Raw genomic sequence first — 19280 nt, forward strand, 5'->3', positions numbered from 1 at the left:
CACAAGATTGAGGAAGTACCAGAGAAAAAACAGTCATAAAGAAAGACTGTTCTGTCATGTATCAAAACTGCCACAGTTGAGAAACCAAAAGTCCAACAAAAAGCAGAAACTATGAGCCACATATTCTGTTGTCCACCTCACCACCAGAACACTTGCCTCTGTTGAAAGCCAGAATGAGTGGGCTCAACAAATTCTGTTTTTTCAGCTAAAATATCCCCATATGCATCCCTACACTAATGTTCATAAGCTAGGATGAATACTTCTGATCCCTTCTTGAGGCTCTGTGATTCCTGAGAATTCTCCTTTTCATGGACCAAGAGCCAGGAGGTGGAGCTAAAGAATAAATTTTCAAATGGGAACAGAAAGTGTCATCAGAAAATTCAACCTTGTCAAACATATGGTATCAGACACAGGAGACGAGCTTTGAAGGATGGATCAATGTAAGGGAGATGTAAGTCCTTGAAAGATAGAGACCTTTTCATCTTCATACACTCAAAACAATCCACATTTGCCACATACAAAGATAAGGTAATGGCTCGCTCTGCCTTGTACTCGAATGGTAGTGATAGAGCATTTGTATAAAATCAGCTGACAATTTTTCAAGAAGAAAATAAAAGCAAGAAAGTGATGAAGAGCTCATCATTTCCTAACACTGTAGATAAGTTGCAACACAGCTTATCCACCTTAGTCAAAAGCTGTCATGGGTATCTGCCTCTCCATTTCAGACTCTTCCATTTTCATGTTCAATACGTATTTGCTTCCTTCTCCTCCTTCCGCTGTCAGGCACAAAAATTCCCATCTGAATGGACAAAAAATCAACTGGCATCCTTCAAAATAAAATTCTATTTACAACTGTAATTATCAGCCTTGAGAGTAACTGCATTTCACTGCATTTTAATGAAGTAAATTCTTCACCCATCTCTTTTTTGTGGGTAACTGAAGGCACCACTATAGAATTGGAGAGGGGATATAGTGCCTCTTGATGAGAAGGGACCAGGAGAACCTACAAAATTCTGAACTGCATTTTCTGAGTGCTACTCTGAGCTTCCAACACAGACTTAGCAGAGTTGTTTTAAGTGATGATGTTGGACCTAAGTATTTCCACAGAACTTCACACTCTGATGTATACTCTACTTTCTTGATTAGGCCTGCTAAACGTGCAGTCCTCATGTAACCCTAAATCAGGCTCATTATACTCTTCCCTTGAGTGAGAGAGACAATAATCAAGTTTTATAACTGCAGTCCTCTTGCTCTCTCCTGACATTCAGAAGGAAATAGGAAGAGATCACCTTGACCAGAATTCTTAATCACAATATCAATGTATACGAACTCTTGAAAATTCAGGGGAGCCCTCCTGACACACACAAAAAGATGTGGAAAGCACAAGACCTGTGTAAACTTTAATAGAAGCAAAAGAGAAAGGTGCTTCTAAGGTACCTTTCTATTTGATGAATATCATAGTTTTGATATGAAAATCGTAAAAAGGTTATTCTAATGTTTTCAAATCTCTTGGAAGAGAATATAAATACAATGCACATACATTTTTTTAGTAGACAGAGGATATGACATAATACAAAAATACTTGCTCATTGTTTACCTGGAGATGTGGCTTTTCAAGAACAAGTCGACAGACAACCTCACAGACAAATTGTCTATGCAACTGCTTTGCTGTAAGCTGAGAAAAACTAATTGAGAGCAGCTCAATTCCACTACTCTCTACTTGAGCTTACAGCCAGTAATAATGCTAACCTGACAGAACAATGCTAAACCTGTTAAGAAAGTTTACGATTCTGCAATGTATTCTTGTTCTAAACTCAGTCAGAGCCAAGACTTTCTTTTCTGACAAAAGGCAAATTCCTACCTCAGAAGATTGATTAGAGGAATCACCAAGGCTGTGAGACTAAGATTGGAAACACTACTTTGCCAAATCAGTGCCTCAACTACCAGCGGTTTTCTCTCTATTCCTGTTGTGCTACTGTAGCAGAAGTAACAGTTTCTGTTATTTAGGCTGAGAAAATAGTCTGAGTCTAGTCAAATCCACATGCTCTCTCTGCTAAAATAATTATTTTATGAATGAAATAAATGTCCATTACAAAACTGATACCTTAATGACAGTACCCACATCAAGAAATATGCCTCTGCTAGAAAAGTAACCAATGTCATCAGCTGACATGGTCAACTCCCAGTTTTGAGAAAACCCATCAATACACCGTGTCTGGCACAGTCATTATGGCCCTATGCACCGGCCCTTATACATATGCAAGAGAAAGCAGGCATCCATCCAAGTGCAAGAAATAGGAACAAATTAATTAATTAAAGGAGACTACTAAGAAAATCCTCAGATGGCTGAATCATGACCATATGCTGACACCATGACACGCCTATTCACAGTTCACAACCTACTATATTATTTTAGACATGTATGCCTGTGAGCTGTGAAATCATGGTCTTCTGTCTAATGCACAAGTTGTTAGAAAATACATGTACAAGGATATCCAGCACCTTGGAAACCTGAGAGTATCAGCTATAACCGAACAACCAGAGCAAGCATGGAATTTTAATGAAAAATAAGAAAGTAGTCTCAAATCACTAAAGATGCGTGAACCACTAGTAAAAGGTAAATCAAAAAAATCGTACCAGAAATACTCAGCTGAGTCAAGTTCTGATGGTAGCACTACATACCATCTCTACTAGGACAGCACTACTATACCATTTTGTCTGTGCATGTCTGTACACTCTAGAATAATGGCTTCTCTCTGGTGCACCTAACATTAGAAAAGAGCTGTGTAGTTATGCTCATCAGCCATAGAATAAATCTGTTAAGTGATAGGATAAAGCACACAAGAATAACATTTTTAAAATATGTCTGATCTCACCACAGATTAATCTGCAAAGGAAAAAATGATTTAACAACCACTGCAAGGAAGCTGAACATCAAGTAGAAACACATTGGTTTGCAAGATACTTACATTCAACATTTTGTTTTCACAGGTTATATGGAATATTTGTTTCTGTACCATACACATCATTAACAGTTGAGTGTTTTGACCCCTGGGTTGCTTGAGACTGAGCAACACCTGTGATAACACTGATTTTGGGTTCTTTAATAATACTTGTACATATATTTAATTTATGGTTACCATCAGCTTGACAGTATGCTTTAATAGACTTTTACAATATTTATCTTCAAATATAGAGATGTTTAAACTCACTATTACAGCACATGAATAATTAATTAGAGCTATGCAAAATATTTGGACAAAAGTTACATAAGATAAGCTACTCATGTCTGCCCTGCAATCTTCAGAACGTTTTTGCAGGTAGTGCTCCAAAATACTTAGGAGGCAGTTGGCCTAATGGGAACAAGACCCTCTTTCTTTGCTATATGCTTTCAGGACAGCTGAAAATAAACCCATTAAAAAAAAAAAATTGAAGTTGTCCTACCTTTCTGAACTTCTTGGGAAAAAAACAAGGAGGACATAAGTTGAGCTGATTGGTTTTGTATTATTCATTAGATAACAACTCAGCTCATAATGTCTGAGTGCATGGATACTCTCCCGGTCACACGTTGTGCTGGGAGGAAAAAAGGCACAGGAGTATAGATATATAGAAATTTGGAAGTTTGCTTTGACTTAAATCTGGACACAGTTTCCATTACTGTTTTTTAGGGTGAAAAGCAACCAGTAGTCATTTACAAAAAAGGACTCTGTTCATGCCCTGCTGATATAAACACAACTAAATAATCCATCTTGAACTAAAGAAATTTAAAGGTCAGCATCTAACACTGTTCCTGGTAGCGAATTTGATGGTGCCATTTCTAGAATAAATTACTACTCAACATGAAAGGGCTTTACAGAACCAAACATTAAAGAAAGAGCAGCCTTTTTTTAAATGACATTTTTCTCAAAACTTCAAACTAAATCACGTACCTGAATCTTGGCTTTTGCAACCTCTATTGCTTTAGCAAAGCAAGGAATAAGTATTGCAGGGAAAAAACCCACTCTGAAAAGTGAGGTTTTTCTTTAGACCTTATCAGCTATATTGGAAATATGCATTCAACAGTTCCATTCTGGCGTTTGATAGTTCATGATGCAATAGCCAGATCTTGTCACCTTTTCTTACGTAGAGCAATATCACAAGCAGTATTATGATCTTCCTCACTGTGGAAAACAATTCTTCTTTTAAAATAAACCTGCTTCCTTTAAAAATACTTTAACAATATATAGGATTTCTCTCTGACATAGTAGAATAACTTGGATTGGAAGAGTTAGAAGTAACTTCTCCTTAATGAGCAATCGGGCTTTCTATTCTTGCATAGCTTGGGTGGATGCCCAGGACTAGGCTGAGTGAGAAAAATGGAAGCTCAGGAACAGCAACAGAATGTTCCTTCATCCAGATAGCATATCACTTCCAGGATAAGAGGCAAATAAGGAAGATATAGGGCAGAGCTTGTCACTACTATTGTGCATGACAGATGTGGGCTGGAAGTATCCCTATGCTCCAGTCAGCTACATCAATGTCAAAATCTGGTAACTGGCCATTGCAGACAAAGAAGCAGGAAAGAATTTCTATGTCTACAACCATTCCTCCAGAAGTTTAAAACCTAGTTTTAGCGCATAGCAGCAGTGCATCTTTGTGGCAGGAGAGTCTTTGTGTTTTAAGTCTCCTAATCATCTTGAGAATCAAAAATCTGCCAGAGTTACTGCTGCTCAAGACAAAGAAAATCCTGCTTCATCTATTTCACAAGTTCAAAAGACCTGTTAAAATTACTCAAAAAAAAAAAAAATATTCACTGAACTTTCCCAAGTTGCAAAATAGGGTTGGGATTTGCTAAAATTTGTGCAGTGCTGCATTCAAACCATCCTACGCTGTTACTAACAGTTTAATTTCCCCAACCATTTGACAAAATCCTGTGACCAAATTCCTTTTACTTAATTTAGAAACTTTAGATGAGTGCCTTTAGTTGAGTGAAGTTTTCTGAACAGTGAACAGAGATGGGTACCACTGGCCAGTAAATCAGACCTCAAGTGGGCCAACTCCACCTGTGAAGGTTTTATCTGTCCCCTAGGAATATACATAAATTATAAAATAGCTATATTCCCAGTTTTGTCACCTCAGGTTTCTGAAGGTAAGGAATTAAATCTGTCCCTTACTGTGGACCTAGTTATTACTGGTACAAAGGTACCTTCCCATTTGGGACTCAGCTATATTTGGATATGCACTTTTACACTGGTATAATTGTCTTTACCCTAGGGGAGTTGTACTACTTAAGCTACACCGATATAGTCAAAGAAGCACAATTTTCTGGTGCAGAAATATCCAGTCTGCTCATTATAGAGAGTTTATTTTCTAATGGTTCATAAATTGGGACAATATTCCTTAATAAAATCAGGGGGCAAGGGGGCTAGAGATTAGGATAGGCAGGCAAGTGGCAAATATAGAGGCAATAAATATCAAGGTCCTGTAATTTTCAAAATTCTGCCAGTATTCCTCACAGTATATACTTGCAGCCTGTCTCATCTGCTGCCTCACCTACTGGTCGTTTATTGCCTTTATTTCTTGAAAGATAAACTTGTAGAACGAGTCCGCCAATTACTATACTAATAAGAAATTCAATCCCAAATCAGTGGCCAGTCTGTCCATTTCAAGTGTGGAAGGCTGGAGTTTGTGTCTCCCATACCTCAAAAGGCAGAAGGCTGCCTCGTTATGTGAAGCCAGGTCTAAATAAGAGACCTTTCAACTGCCACAGCCAGTTCAGCCACTGGCTTGCTGTGTGTGATTCCTTCTGCCTTAGCTCTGCCATCTGTAAAATAGGGCTGACTAATACTTTTCTCATGAGGGTGAAAGTGAGAAGGAAAAATGCTCAATAGAGGTATAATTCTTTGGGAAAGTCAGGTGAAAAGTGAGAAACTACAGCCATTATCCTCAGCAACCCACCTGCACTCAAAATCACCTGCAGTGCAAACAGAAACAATATAAAAATGTAGTTCTTTCAAAACGTGCCAGCAATGCTCCAATGCCAGGCCTTAGAACAGATGCTCAAACCCTTAAAAAAGACTGTAGTGGCTAAACTATCACATACGTTAAACAGCAGTAGCTAATGGGCCTGTCCTACCATGGAAAAGAACAAGGAAAGGAAACTAAGAACAGCTTTCTGCCTAGAGTGCTACCTAATCTGGGAATATCATTCTGCTGGCAGATTGCTTCAATAATCTGAGCCAAACAAAGTTAGTGGGGGACTGTGAAATTGTGATTTCAAGAAATGAGTATGTGGTGATGGTATCAGCTTAGGAAATTCCCTGTCCTCACATACTCTTGTTTTTTCCTGCCCCACAGCATGGCACCTCTGAGGCTCTGCTGCAAAATACATCAGCTAGCTAATCCAGCTGTAAAAACGTTTTTTTCTAAACTGCAGATCAATTTCCCAGCCCAGCTCACAGCACAGACATCAATAGGGAGAACGAATGAGGAGGAATACATTAAACCAGCACTGCCTGATAACTTTGTCTTACAAAGTTGGAAAAACACAGCAAATGTATGTGTGCACATGTACATCTCCAAACAATTCATTTATGTCTCCTGACAACCCATCTCCACATACAGATACTAATGTAACCTCTTTCACACATATGCTTCAGGGCAACATAACATTGGTGTGGCAAGAATTTTACTACTTTTATGATGTAAGAAAGAAGCCAAAACACACACTCTAACCATGACTTCTTCTGTAATAGCTTTTCTGAATGAGATAGCTGCTACTCAGATAGTATCTATAGAATCCAGTCCTTGAATAGCTGCTCCTCTCTACTTCAGTGCCTTTGCCCTGTTTGCCTGCTATTTATTTATTTTTCCAGATTTCACTACAAACAACTTGTATAAGCTGTTGCATGACGTAAATGTAGTGCCATAACAGTGGGTTTCTCATCAGGAATCAGACCACAGGAAGGTGGAAAGGAAGGCAGAAAATTATGTCAGCAGCACTTCTTCATGACTGAAAAGCACCTTCCTTGTGAAAAGGCAAAGAATAAAAAATCTTCAGAATAAAGGAAAAGCAGGAAGGGGGGAGGAAGGGAATGAAAACCAAACATCCCTATTACTAAAACATGCAGTAAAATCTATTCACTACCCAAACAGTTTTTACTCCAAACCAGCCAGTTATGACACTCTCAGATATGTCTGCTGCAAAACAGTAAAAGGTAGAGGGGGATTGATGTCCCGTTCCAGTTCTTTCTGTTCCACGTCTCGCCTCTTGAGTTCTGCTGAATGTGACATTTTTCCCTGGCACCTAATACACAGAACTCTGCTGCTAATTTTATGCACAGAATTCTCAAGCTGAGTAATTTGAGGCCAGAGACTCCTCCAAGAGCCTGCCAGACAGAGTGCACACCCTTCAACACTGCTTCTGCTGTAGAGAAATGGGGGATGGGAGAAGGAAATGAGCCAAACAAGAAACAAAAAACAAGCTTCCAAACTTGCCCAAGATGTTTAGCTGATTTTTGGCTCTTAGATCTACCAGGGATCTATCTCCAGCTCTCTCTGTCCTGTTTGTCAACAGATGGTCCAGTGGATTTCCCAGCAATTACAAAGACTCATTCAGCTTAAGATGCACAGTTTTCCCCTTTTTTTCCCACATTAGGTTATGTCTGGCTGCTCTAAAACTAAATCAGGTTTTTGGACACAATGCTCTTTTAATACTACCCCGATGAGATAGAGTAAGAAGTGATTTCTGCAATATTATAATCAAGGATTTAAAAGAGAATCTGGTTTCTCTTTTCCCCACCCCAGTTAACATCTCTGCATCTCACAGAGATAGCCTGCACTGTAATATATTCCACTAAATGAGGATGAACAAGTAACCTTAAAAATATGGGCTGATGTACTTAAAAGGGGGTTGAACCTGATGTATCCCCATTAACTGATCAGAAAAGGCTTTATGCCAAATGCCCCTCTTTGCTTCCAGCTAACTGAAGAAATCTTTGCTGATGCCTTTTATTGGAATCATCTACTTTCCACAGTAGAGAAAATATTGAATTAGACCCATTTTCAATACTACTTACTTCTACTTTGGTGCCAATAACGCTAGAAGGAGAAAATACCACACCACTGTCTTCTCCCTACTCCAACTTTCTTTCTCTTGACGGTATCCACAACACATAGTCAGTGGACTTCAGGTTAAAAAGAAAAACAAAAAAGAACTTTGATAACGGAATTATATCAATAACTTCTCCTACTGCAAACACTTCACACCAGAACAAAATAAACCGCACTGCCTAAAGACTTCTTTAGATGGTACAGCATCCTCCTCACCAATGCTTCTCTGATAATTATGTTGACCAGCAGTATCAAGAGAACATCACAAGCTTTAGCATCCAGAGAACTTTCTTAGCAGTTTGTCCCATCGTGAAATATGTACCTGTGCAGAGAGAAGAAGGGAAGGACTGGGAAGAGTAATGTAGTCCTTTATTCCATATCTGGGGTGTCAGATAAACAAAACATGAGGCATAAAAGTCAGATAACTTCATATGCTGATCTGCTACAGCCATCAACATGTTCCACTGCAGAAAAAGAAGAGAGTGAGAGGAAAAATAGGGACAGTGCACAGCTGACAAAAAGAGGAACATAGAAGAAAAAATAGGGATGTGTAGAAACAATCAAATGTAAGGAAGGATTGGGAAAAATCCATCTTTCCTCTAAAAAAGTGCAGTGTATTTCTAAACTTGACCCACATGTGTCTAGCTATCTAATTTATGAGACATGAAGCTGACCAGCCAGCAGGCTGGCCATAAATTATATCTCTTAGATATGCCAGGATAATTTAGATCAGGAGATAGGAAGGGGAAACTGATGAATAAAAATTTTGATCTTACCCTTCAGGGAGCTGCCTGGAATATACTGTGTTGGTACCTAGAAGTCTTTAGGTGTCCTGAGGTGGTAATATGCCTTGCCAAGACCTCTCCATTATAAAAGCTAATAGATCACAGCCTTTTTTCCACTGTCTGACAGCATGTCTGCCTAGCACAACTATACTTTCAGATCCACAATACATGCGATTTTGCAGACCAGGCTTAAGTAAAGGCTATCTTTGTTTAGTGCAAAAAAGAGAAGACCAATAGGGAGATATAACTGTTAATCCAACTAAACAAAGTGGATTGAAGAGAAAACACAGCTAGACCCTTCTCCTAGGTGGACAATGAAAGGACAGGACACAGAATCTCAAGATGCAACAAGCAAAAAAATCTCACTGGACATAAGAAAAAATAATTCAACATGACACTGGAACAAGGGCCTAGAATGGCTATGGGATCTCCATCTGGGGAAATGTGCAAACTTTGACTAGACAAATTTGACCTATCCTTTATATTATGTCAGCTTTGAGCAATTCATTGCACGGATCACATCCAGTGGCCCCTTCTAACCTTATTTGTTCTATATTCAGATATCAGATGCTAACTTCAGCTAACCAAAGTCTCCATCAGTTACTGGTCAAATTATCCAAAACAATCTGCTTGACCTAAATTAAAATCTCACATGCATTTGGCAACTGTGAACACTTCAGATAGTCTATAGTACTGTGCTATAAAATTAAATTTCTTGTATAAAAAGAAAAAAAAAAGAATGGGAGAAAGGAATGGGAGGAAAGACAAGTTCTAAAACTAACACTTCTAAAGTCATTACTTTAATAACTTCATAACCAAATGTATTGATGGATATTCTCAGATTGGATTGCCAGGAAGAAGCAATCAACTGATCTACATGCCTTGCTTATACTACCTACTTTATGCATCTGAAAATACTTTTTGAACTCCAACTTTTCCTTCTTCACCATTTTCCCCTTATGGTGCTAATCCCTCTCCAAGCCCATCTTCTTCCTCAACATGCTTCCCTTTTCACATCACCTTTTATTGTCCTTTTTGATCCCAATCTCACCCTTTATTCTTCTAGTCTTGAATCTCTGAGTTGGAAAATAATTTCTTAAGGCAAAGAGAAGCCCAAAACAGCTTTGGGCCTGCTTCTGCTTTGTCAGCTCCCTTGTCATCAAGTCTATCAAGTGTGTGGGGAAGCTTTGGAATGACAAAGAAAGCCTTAAACTGACCTGGTAATCCCAGGGAAAACCTGGTCTGCACTAATGATACTTGTAAAATAATCAGGGGAGCTAGATGCCTAAAGTTCCTCAGAGCAGCCTTCCTCAAATGTCACCTGACACATCAAGTATTCAGTGCTCAGAATGGGGGGAGGAGGGAAATATGTCTGCCATGAAAATGAATAGAGCAAGCACTAGACCTGCACTAATTTTATTAACAATTAATTAATTGCTAATTAATTAATTGTAATTAATAAACTTCTTCAGGTTTTCTTTTGCCTTAGTAGCTTGGCTCCCATTACCCTCAGTCTCTTTATTCCTGCTAATGCTGTGGCCTTTAGACATCAAGAGTCATAGTGTAAGAAACAAAAGGGTAATAGACACTTAGCATGCCTGGCTATATGCCTGACACAGTGAAACAAAGGATGAAGAAAAATTTACACAACTTGAAATTGGACTCTTTAGGCTGTTAACCAATGAACAATCAGAAAGTCTGCAGAGTTTTATGGATATACCTGGTTCAGAGAACAAGAATCACAGAAGATAACACTTTCACCATATAACTACAAAACTCCGATTGGTATTTCAGATATAACTTGAAAAGTCAGGGACATTTTGCTCTCAGTTACAGAAAAGTCACTGTTGACATACATTTGAATGCCAGATACAGGGGTTACCAGTCCACCTACATCATGATGTAAATATACAAAGAGTTTATGAACATCAGAAATTTTTATACTAGAAAAATCATTAGTTTCTCTCACTCTTGAATCCATATTTTGATTCATCAAAGCAGACCTGTATTTCTACTCTGAATACTGTCTTTCCAATAGTTACGAAACAAAAAAAAATTTTAATACACGCTTGCCTTGGCAATATAGTTCACATTCTTACTGATGATTGTCTTATGCTTTCAAAGTCTATCAGATTTAGCTAGGCTAACAGCAGACACTCTACTTTTACATATAATCCTTCTTCAAATCTCAATAAACTCTTTGTTAAGATAATAGCCATCCAGCTGCTAAACTCACAAGATAATTAAACAGTCTGTGAAAGGGCATTTCTTTTTAAGCAGCTTTAAATTTTATCAAATGATTGCTCCTTCTTAGTTTGAATAATAATTATTCAAATACTTTTTTCTTTTTAACCTTTTCTCACCTAAGTTCTCTCTTGGGCTCTTGGCCAATAAAAAAATTAATCTATAGCAGATAGCAGGATAGCAGAAGGCGGCCTGAAGAAGGCAGGAAAAAAAGGCATTAAATAGTTACTGGATTCTCATTTAGGTTACAAATCTAGCTTGAGAGGGACTATTCACGGTTTAAAAGTTATGGATAAAGAAGACTGTGCAAGATCACAGTGCCTTTGGCATAAGAATTTTTTCTCACTATGAGACATAGAAGTACAATACTTACAAAAGGCCCCAGTTACAGTTCAATATAGAAAATGTGGTGCACTGTAAAAAAAGTTAGAAGGAGCATCTAGGAAGAGAAACTTCTAGTAATTTCTAATAAGTCTATTCTGTAAATAAATATCTGTCTGAGTTTTCCTGTATTGATTTGGTTTGAGTCTCCATTTTTGACTGGACATATAAAGTACTGGTCAACATGTCTACTTTTACTATCCATAGGTAGATTTAAAAAGATGTGGTAGCCACGCTCTAAGAATTTACACTTGAATTAATGCTGCCACAGAAGTCCGAAGACTTTATACAAATGTGAAAGTCCTTAAGAAAGATATAATGGGGAAAATGATTTAACAATAGCTATTTTTAAAGGGCTAGCAAATTATCTAGAACTACAGGAGAAGGATGTTTGCTATATGCTATTGATTCCAGTCAAGATATCCTCTCCTTCATTTTGTAAAGTGAACAACTCCCTTAAATACTCACATATTTGGCTTTCTTTTTCAAAGTGTCTATATCTATGAAAATCTCTTCTTGCCCAAAACCAACCTATTTATTTCTCTAAACTCAGACTGTATGGTGTGCTATCATTCTAAGGCAGACTTTAGCAGATGTTTTTGTTTTGCTGTCTCATTTTCAGGCTCCTTTTAAGGAGCTATTAGTCTTTACGGTTCCCTAATCCCCCAACTAAATTTATCAGCAGTTGATTGCAGCCAAGAGTTAAGCTAAATTAAACTTTGAAATCCCTGTACAGTGTATCAGATGCACTTTTGGGGTAGGGAGCAGAAAGCTCCAAATGTTCCACTTATCAAAAGGTAGGAGAACCATGATTTTGTCTACGAGTTTGTCAAAGCTTCCATACATTTTTCAAGATGGTAACAATTTCCCTAATTTTATATGAGCAAGCACTCCACTGTGGAAACAACTTGTCATTTAACTTCACATCAAGTGTGTACATACATGCATACCCTTAATTTTTCACATAGGTATATACTTTCCTCTACAAATGTGTATATTGTATATGGAGGAGGTATGTACACATACACACTTAGGTTAAGGCTGCGTGCATGTTTGAGACATCTGGTCCAACTGACACCCATGATGAAAAGGTATTTATCTACATCTCTCTCTCTCAGCGTGTTCCCCAGTCTCCATCCTCACACACTCAATCATTCCCTTGTTTGCTTCTCTTACACACTCATAAGTACTTATCAGAAGAGATATCTCTCCTGCCTTTAGTGAGTAATAATATACAGTGTTTTTAAAAATGTGCATGTCAGCATCAATAGTTGATTAGTTTTGATGACAATCTATAATCATCCCTTATTATTTCAAAACTGTGAATTTTGTGGTTCTTCTGTGTCAGAAGATGGACACTTATGTATCCTTACATATATACACACACACTAAAAAACAAACAACAAAAACAACAACAAACAAACAAACAAACAAAAACAAACACCAAAAAAAAAACCTCAAAACAAAAACCCAAACCAAAACATAAATAGGACAGTCCAGTACCTACTCTTTCTTATAAAGAAAAAAGCACATGCATTAAATATGGAAGCTTAAGAGGAAATGGCGTATGATAGAGATTTATTACAGACAGTAATTGCAATCTAAAACATCAGTAGTTTTCAGAAGTCACTGATATCTAACAAGAGATCAGTACCCACATAGATTTACAGTGTCAATTAAGTCCCTAACAAATTGGCCTTTTGTCTACAAAGTAATTATTCAATGGTATTAATTGATCCCCATTGCATTGCAGTTCCTGAGAAAAGCTCTAGAAAAGGGACCTGGTGAAATCTCCATTAAAAACATCACAAGAGTCTCAACGACAACAGTGGAAGATGGTTCAGATCCTAAAAAGACAACTAAGTTGAGAGTGCAGCTCCCTGGATATAAAAGTAATTCTTGCAAACCAGGTTACACTAAACTGGTGAAATAAAAACAAACTTCCTCCCCAGAGACTTCATAGCATTTACTCTGAGGCCAAATCAAAGATTTGTTTCCAAAATCATTTGTCTATCCTTTCCATAAGTTGTTTTTTCTTAGGAGAGAAATTGTGTGTCTAAAGTGTGATTTCTGCTGTCTGTATTCCCATGGCTACTAGAAACCGCTAGAAAGGGAGCTGGGCACATCACATAAAGTGTCAGGCTAACAAATACCAACACAACAGCTCAGAGAAACAGACACTTTCTCCCACCTTCATCCTCCCATATCACACTATAAGAAAAGGGAAAAAATAAATCAACAGAAAACTAGCCAAAACCATATAAGGGGATCAAATGTGTCCTTCAGAAATGTAAGCTTATCTAAAAATAGGATGAAAGGCTAAGCAAGTCACTTGTTTTTACTCATAGCAGTAATAAAGGTTCTTGTAAGGGATTTGCACAAGTTCTGTGCTGTTAGAGCAGCATCTGTCTCCTCATTGCCGGAGAAAAATGGTGGCGAGGATTTAGAGCATGTATAACCTGAGAGAGAAATCATCTGTCATTCCCTCACAGGGCATTAGCAAACTTTCCCTCTCCTGGGAGAAGGCAGAGCCACTCTCTTTTCCCTGTCTCTTGTGACCACAGCTTTAAGCATTGTTACAATATGCCTATATTTCATGCTTATGAATAATATTAATAATTGGAACAAATCCATCTCTATTAAGAAAGAGTAAAAAAAGCCCAGTTGGAAAGCGAAAACATGCTGTGCAATAAACAGGGTGAACCTGGTAGCAAAGAAAAGGTCAAGTAACAAACAGATCCTCTGTGTGAAAGGGATGATCCCTTTGCTCCACCGAAGTCAAACTGCTGTCACAAGCAATACCTCTCACCATCAAGACCTAGAGCAACAAAAAGGGAAAGGACGGCCCATTCTGGAAGATATCATCCCAGGACAGGATGTAACATGCAATTTCTTGTGCCACTGTACTGTGTGGTCTCATGTAAACAGTGGATTTCTCAGCATTTCAGTTGTCTGCCCTTTAACAGGAGTAAGTGTTGGAAAAATGAGTTCTTAGGCAGCCAGGCTATAGTAATGGAAGACATGGAGGGGCGCTACCTCAGAGATCAACAAGGTTTTTAGTATGCTCTGATACTTGTTTTTTCCTTCCCCAGTTGAAGAGTAGAATTGTCAACAGAAGTGCAGAAAAATAACAGAGATGATACATTTCAAAGAGGCAAAATGCTGCCAACCAACACATCATTTGTGTCTTGTGGGTCTCTCCTTCATCCACAAGCAAGATATTAATGTCCGATTTTCTGAAATATTTCATTCTTCTTCAAGACAGCAGCTTCTGTGTCCCACTGAGATCAAAACTCAAAGGCCCTGGGAGGCTACTGCCTCTTACAAATAACTGTCAAAATACCATAACATGAGCTAAAAGTGCTGATGCATCTGTACCACATGCTGTGTGGATGTTCCACTTCTAGATTACAACATACAAGCCTTTTTTTACCTACACAAGGAATATACATACAAACTTCTGAAAGGAGGAATGCAAAAATGCCCTCAGTAAGGTGATTGCTACAAGAGATTGCCACTACGAACCTTTTTGGGAAGGAGAAACAATACAAACATCCAAGAAAAAAAAATTATGCCCATAATGAGGATTGATTCAGATGTGCATAATATAAAAAATGTAATATAAACATAATATAAGTTTCTATAAAATGGGTTAGTCCAATAAATATTTTTTTTGCAAATAATATTTTAAACTATAAGAATAAACTTTTTCACTTTCTGAGGAAACTAAAGAAATCCCAATACATAAGATTATGAACAAGGTGATAAGATGATTATCAGAAGGAATCTCTAAAAGGAAATTGTAAGAAGAAGTTGTGATACACTGGAAATGGCAGAGAAAACATACTTCCCTTAGGAATATGCCTGTGAGTCTTTCTTTAATAATTTTTTCTCATTAATTCAGAGGATAAGGATGTTACAAGAAACAAACTCAATTTTTCAATTTGACATTTACCTGAGGGAATCCCAGGTGAATGCTGCTGGACAAGCTAACACTTGAATGTCTGTCCATTCTCTTAAGAAGTTTAGAATAGGCAGCAAGAGTAGAGGTTTCCTTCCTGAAGTCTTCTCCTTAGGCAACCTAAAGAGATGAAGAAAAGAAAGCACAGGAGAATTCAGTGTTTGGGTCTGATTTAGGCCATGAACTACATGGATATATGTTTTGAGTGCACATAAGTTTGTTTTGTGTGTATCTGCTTATTAACAACTGGACCGATGCTGTTCAACTCATTTCATCAGGGTGACTGAAACAGCACTACAGATTTATTTACTGTTATTTTCCTTGACTGGATTCAAATCATGAATTAAACTTGAGAAGATGTCTCATTTACCAATTATGTAAATGGAAGAATTGTTTTCTAATGAAATATTGGCAATAAATAAACAGCTGACACAACAGTGTTCCTGTTCTGTAGTAGTTATAGACTTCCTTAGCTAGCAATTTCCACCTGGGAGGTTGGCAGGAAAAGCCCAAACTTGCCATTTGAGCATCACTGCTATAAAATTCTTCCCACTTGCTGTTAATCCAGAAAGATATGACTCCCTCACAAACCTCTAGCTTTTAAATCCATCTCACTGTGCACTAACAGCTCTGAAATGAATTATAAAAGCGTAAGAAAAAAAAAAAGGGAAAAAACCCAACAGATTAATTAAAGAATAACTATCTAAATTTGGATTATCACAGGATTCCAACTGCTAAAACTAAAGTCCAATTTCCCCCAAAGCTGTTTACCCTGATCTAAGTACTTTGACTGTTCTCCCACCAGCAGCCTAGTATAAATAGGAATAAGTAATGAAGCCATGGCTCTGCTGTGCTAGTTTTTCTGGAATATAATCCCTGTGGTAATAATTACATGGGTTTATCCATCCCAGTGTGAACACCACCAGAGTGTCAATTATGACAAATATCTGATACCCACAAGTGTCTGTTGTAAAGAAAACCAACTGTTTCCATTCTCTTAACCTTGGGGTCAAGGTTTCCCACTGGGACTAACAGCTTTTTTTCCTGCTGTAAATATCCATTTGAGATTTGCTAGGAGGTGTTATGATACACAGACCTACTCTTTTAGCACTAGCTTTTTTTCTTCTTGGGTAATTTGAGCCTAACTCTCCCCAGGGGTTTACACCTATCTCTTTTTTTCATTTGTATTATCTCCTTTGGGTGAGACATTTCACTTTCTTTTCCACACCATTTGCAGTACAAGCTGGAGAGTCCCCAAAGCCCCTTGGTAGCATGGACTATTAGTGACCTGTTTCTCACCTCTGGGATATCACTTGCAGCCATTTGCTGTTTTCAGCTTTTGAGACAATTATCAGAGGAATGGAAAAATCAGTAAAACCGGAACCACTAAGCTTCTATCCTAGGAATACAGACTTCTCCAAGGCAAACCAAAGAATAGGCCACTGCAGAAGGAAATGATGATTAGTATGTCTAAAATAATGGACATTTTCAGTCACAGAGTAGTAGTATAAAATACACATATACCTAACCCAGTATACTCATATGAAGCCTAAAGAGGGCATATATGAACTCAAGAGCATTGTATAAGCAAAGAGTCAGAGTACACGTGGAGTGAACATTTAAGGTTTATATTAGGAAAAAAAAGACTTTTTTTTTTTTTTATGGGTACTGTAAGTCATTCTTTTAGTTGATTTACTTTCCATATACATTCTGGCCACCTGATCCTTCCACTTTTCACATGTATGTGGTATTATAAACCACGCTGAGGAAAATAAGAACTACCATTGTGGATCAAAATTATTTCCTTCCAGTTATCTAACCCAGCATCCTGTCCCCAACAGTGGACATAGAAAAAAGCCTTTGAAGGAACATTATGATGCTTTTACCTAATACCATCCCAAATCTCAACTACTTTAGCTCAGGAGCTTCACAAGCTGGATGTGGCCTGTAGGAGTTTGGTCACTTTCAATGGATCTCTTCCATGAATTTACCCATTCTCCTCTCCAACATATAAAAGTACTCATCATCACAACAGCCTTGGCAGACTAAATGTAATAGATGCTACATTCTTTAGTAAGTAAATTTATCTTTTGAAAAAGCTACAGGTTGTATTAACAAACCTGAAAAGTTTAGTGGTACTTTTGTCATCAGAGGTTTCTCCTAAAATTCTGGGAAACTTCTAATGTGGGTATCAACATTTCATCTTCCCAATAATTACCCGCTGTCATACTAATTAAAACTCATATTTACTCCTATTCCTCCAAAAGGCTTTCAGTACAGGATTTCTGGAATCCTGAATCAATGTACTGTATGGTTTATGGTTATAGAGAGCACCTAAGGTGTCTCATTTCAGCTAAGGATAGCAATATGATATTTCTTCCGTTTTTAGAAGTAAGATGAAAGGGGACAATTTACCTAGGACCTTGTGAAAAGGGGCAGGTTTGATAGCAGGAGCAGGAGGAAGAAATGTACACCTATGTCATAACTTAGAGACAAAACACCAAAGAAAATACTGCCTTTGTAAGGATTCCTGTCCTGCCTCTAAACATAGGTGAGACCAGCACTGAGCTTTGTCTTAGAGGAAATAAAGAACTTCCTATGTAATAAATATTGGCTATAAAATGTTTCAAAATCTTTTTAAACAAAATATACTGCAGGCATACAAAATATTTTTTTAAAATATTTTAAATTGTTGTATGAATTCTTTCCAAATCTACATGTCCTGTGGATGGGTTAGTACCCACCAACATATACATAGTATATACATGTTGGACTGCAGCAAATTTGCCTGATTTATCATTCTTATATAACAGGGTGGAGTCTATAACAAGCAGTTTAGAATACTCTACAAGCTCAGACAGCAAAGGAACTCCATATTATGCTGTGCACCACAGTATCAAGAAGATGCCAGCAAAACAAGGGGAATACAAAAAAACAAATAAGAAAAATTATTACAGGTCTAGAGAGGCTGATTCATGAGAAAAGGTGTAACATAAATAATTTTGTATAGCTTAGCTTACCCAAGGACTGAAGAATATTATAACTGTTTGTAAAATCAAATGAAAAGCGTAAGCACCAAGAGAGACAAGAAAAAGAAGGCTGATCCAGAGACTTATATGAGCTACTGATGCGATAAAAATATATAAGAGAAAATTTAGCTGGCAACCAAGAAACATCTCTTATCAATAAAGTCTTTTGTCAATAAAGCCTCTAAAATTTTAGAATGCACTTTCAAATAAAAAAAAAAATCATATGACTTTGAGCCAGCAGTGTGCCTAAGTGTCCAAGAAGGCCAATGGCATCCTGGCTTGTGTCAAAAATAGTGAGGTCAGCAGGACTAGGGCAGTGACTGTCTCCTTGTACTCAGCACTGATGTGGTTGCACCCTGAATCCGGTGTCCAGTTTTTGGTCCCTGATTACAAGAAGGACATTGAGGCACTGGACCATGTCCAGAGAAGGGCAACAGACCTTGTGAAGGGTCTGGAGCACAAGCCCTATGAGGAGAGGCTGAATGAGCTGGGGTTGTTTAGCCTCCAGAGGAGAAGGGTCGTGATGACCTTATCACTCTCTAAACTACCTGAAAGGAAATTGTAGCCAGGTGGGTGTCAGCTTCTTCTCCCAGACAACCAGTGACAGGACAAGAGCAAATGGCCTCAAGCTGAACCAAGGGAGGTTCAGTTTGGACATTAGGAAGAATTTCTTCCCTGAAAGGGTGGTTAAGCGTTGGAACATTCTGCCCAGGGAAGTGGCAGAGTAACCATCCCAGGAAGTGTTCAAGAAATGACTGGATGTGGCACTTTGTGCTGGTGGTGTTCAGC

The 19280-nt window shown here is 37.9% G+C and overlaps 1 protein-coding gene across 11 annotated transcripts in view; it reads right to left on the reverse strand.

The window, feature by feature from the left end:
• Positions 1–19280, reverse strand: part of NCF4 (neutrophil cytosolic factor 4) — a 56290-nt gene that overhangs the window by 11223 nt on the left and 25787 nt on the right. The window contains exon 2 of one of the 11 annotated variants that reach the window (XM_032689531.1): positions 683–776. The exons of the other annotated variants lie outside the window; for them this stretch is intronic. The gene's annotated coding sequence lies outside the window, so the exon portion shown is untranslated. The remainder of the gene's footprint in view (positions 1–682; positions 777–19280) is intronic. 11 annotated transcript variants of the gene reach the window in all.

This window comes from Chiroxiphia lanceolata, chromosome 5, assembly GCF_009829145.1.
Source record: "Chiroxiphia lanceolata isolate bChiLan1 chromosome 5, bChiLan1.pri, whole genome shotgun sequence".
Classification (NCBI taxonomy): Eukaryota; Metazoa; Chordata; class Aves; order Passeriformes; family Pipridae; genus Chiroxiphia; species Chiroxiphia lanceolata.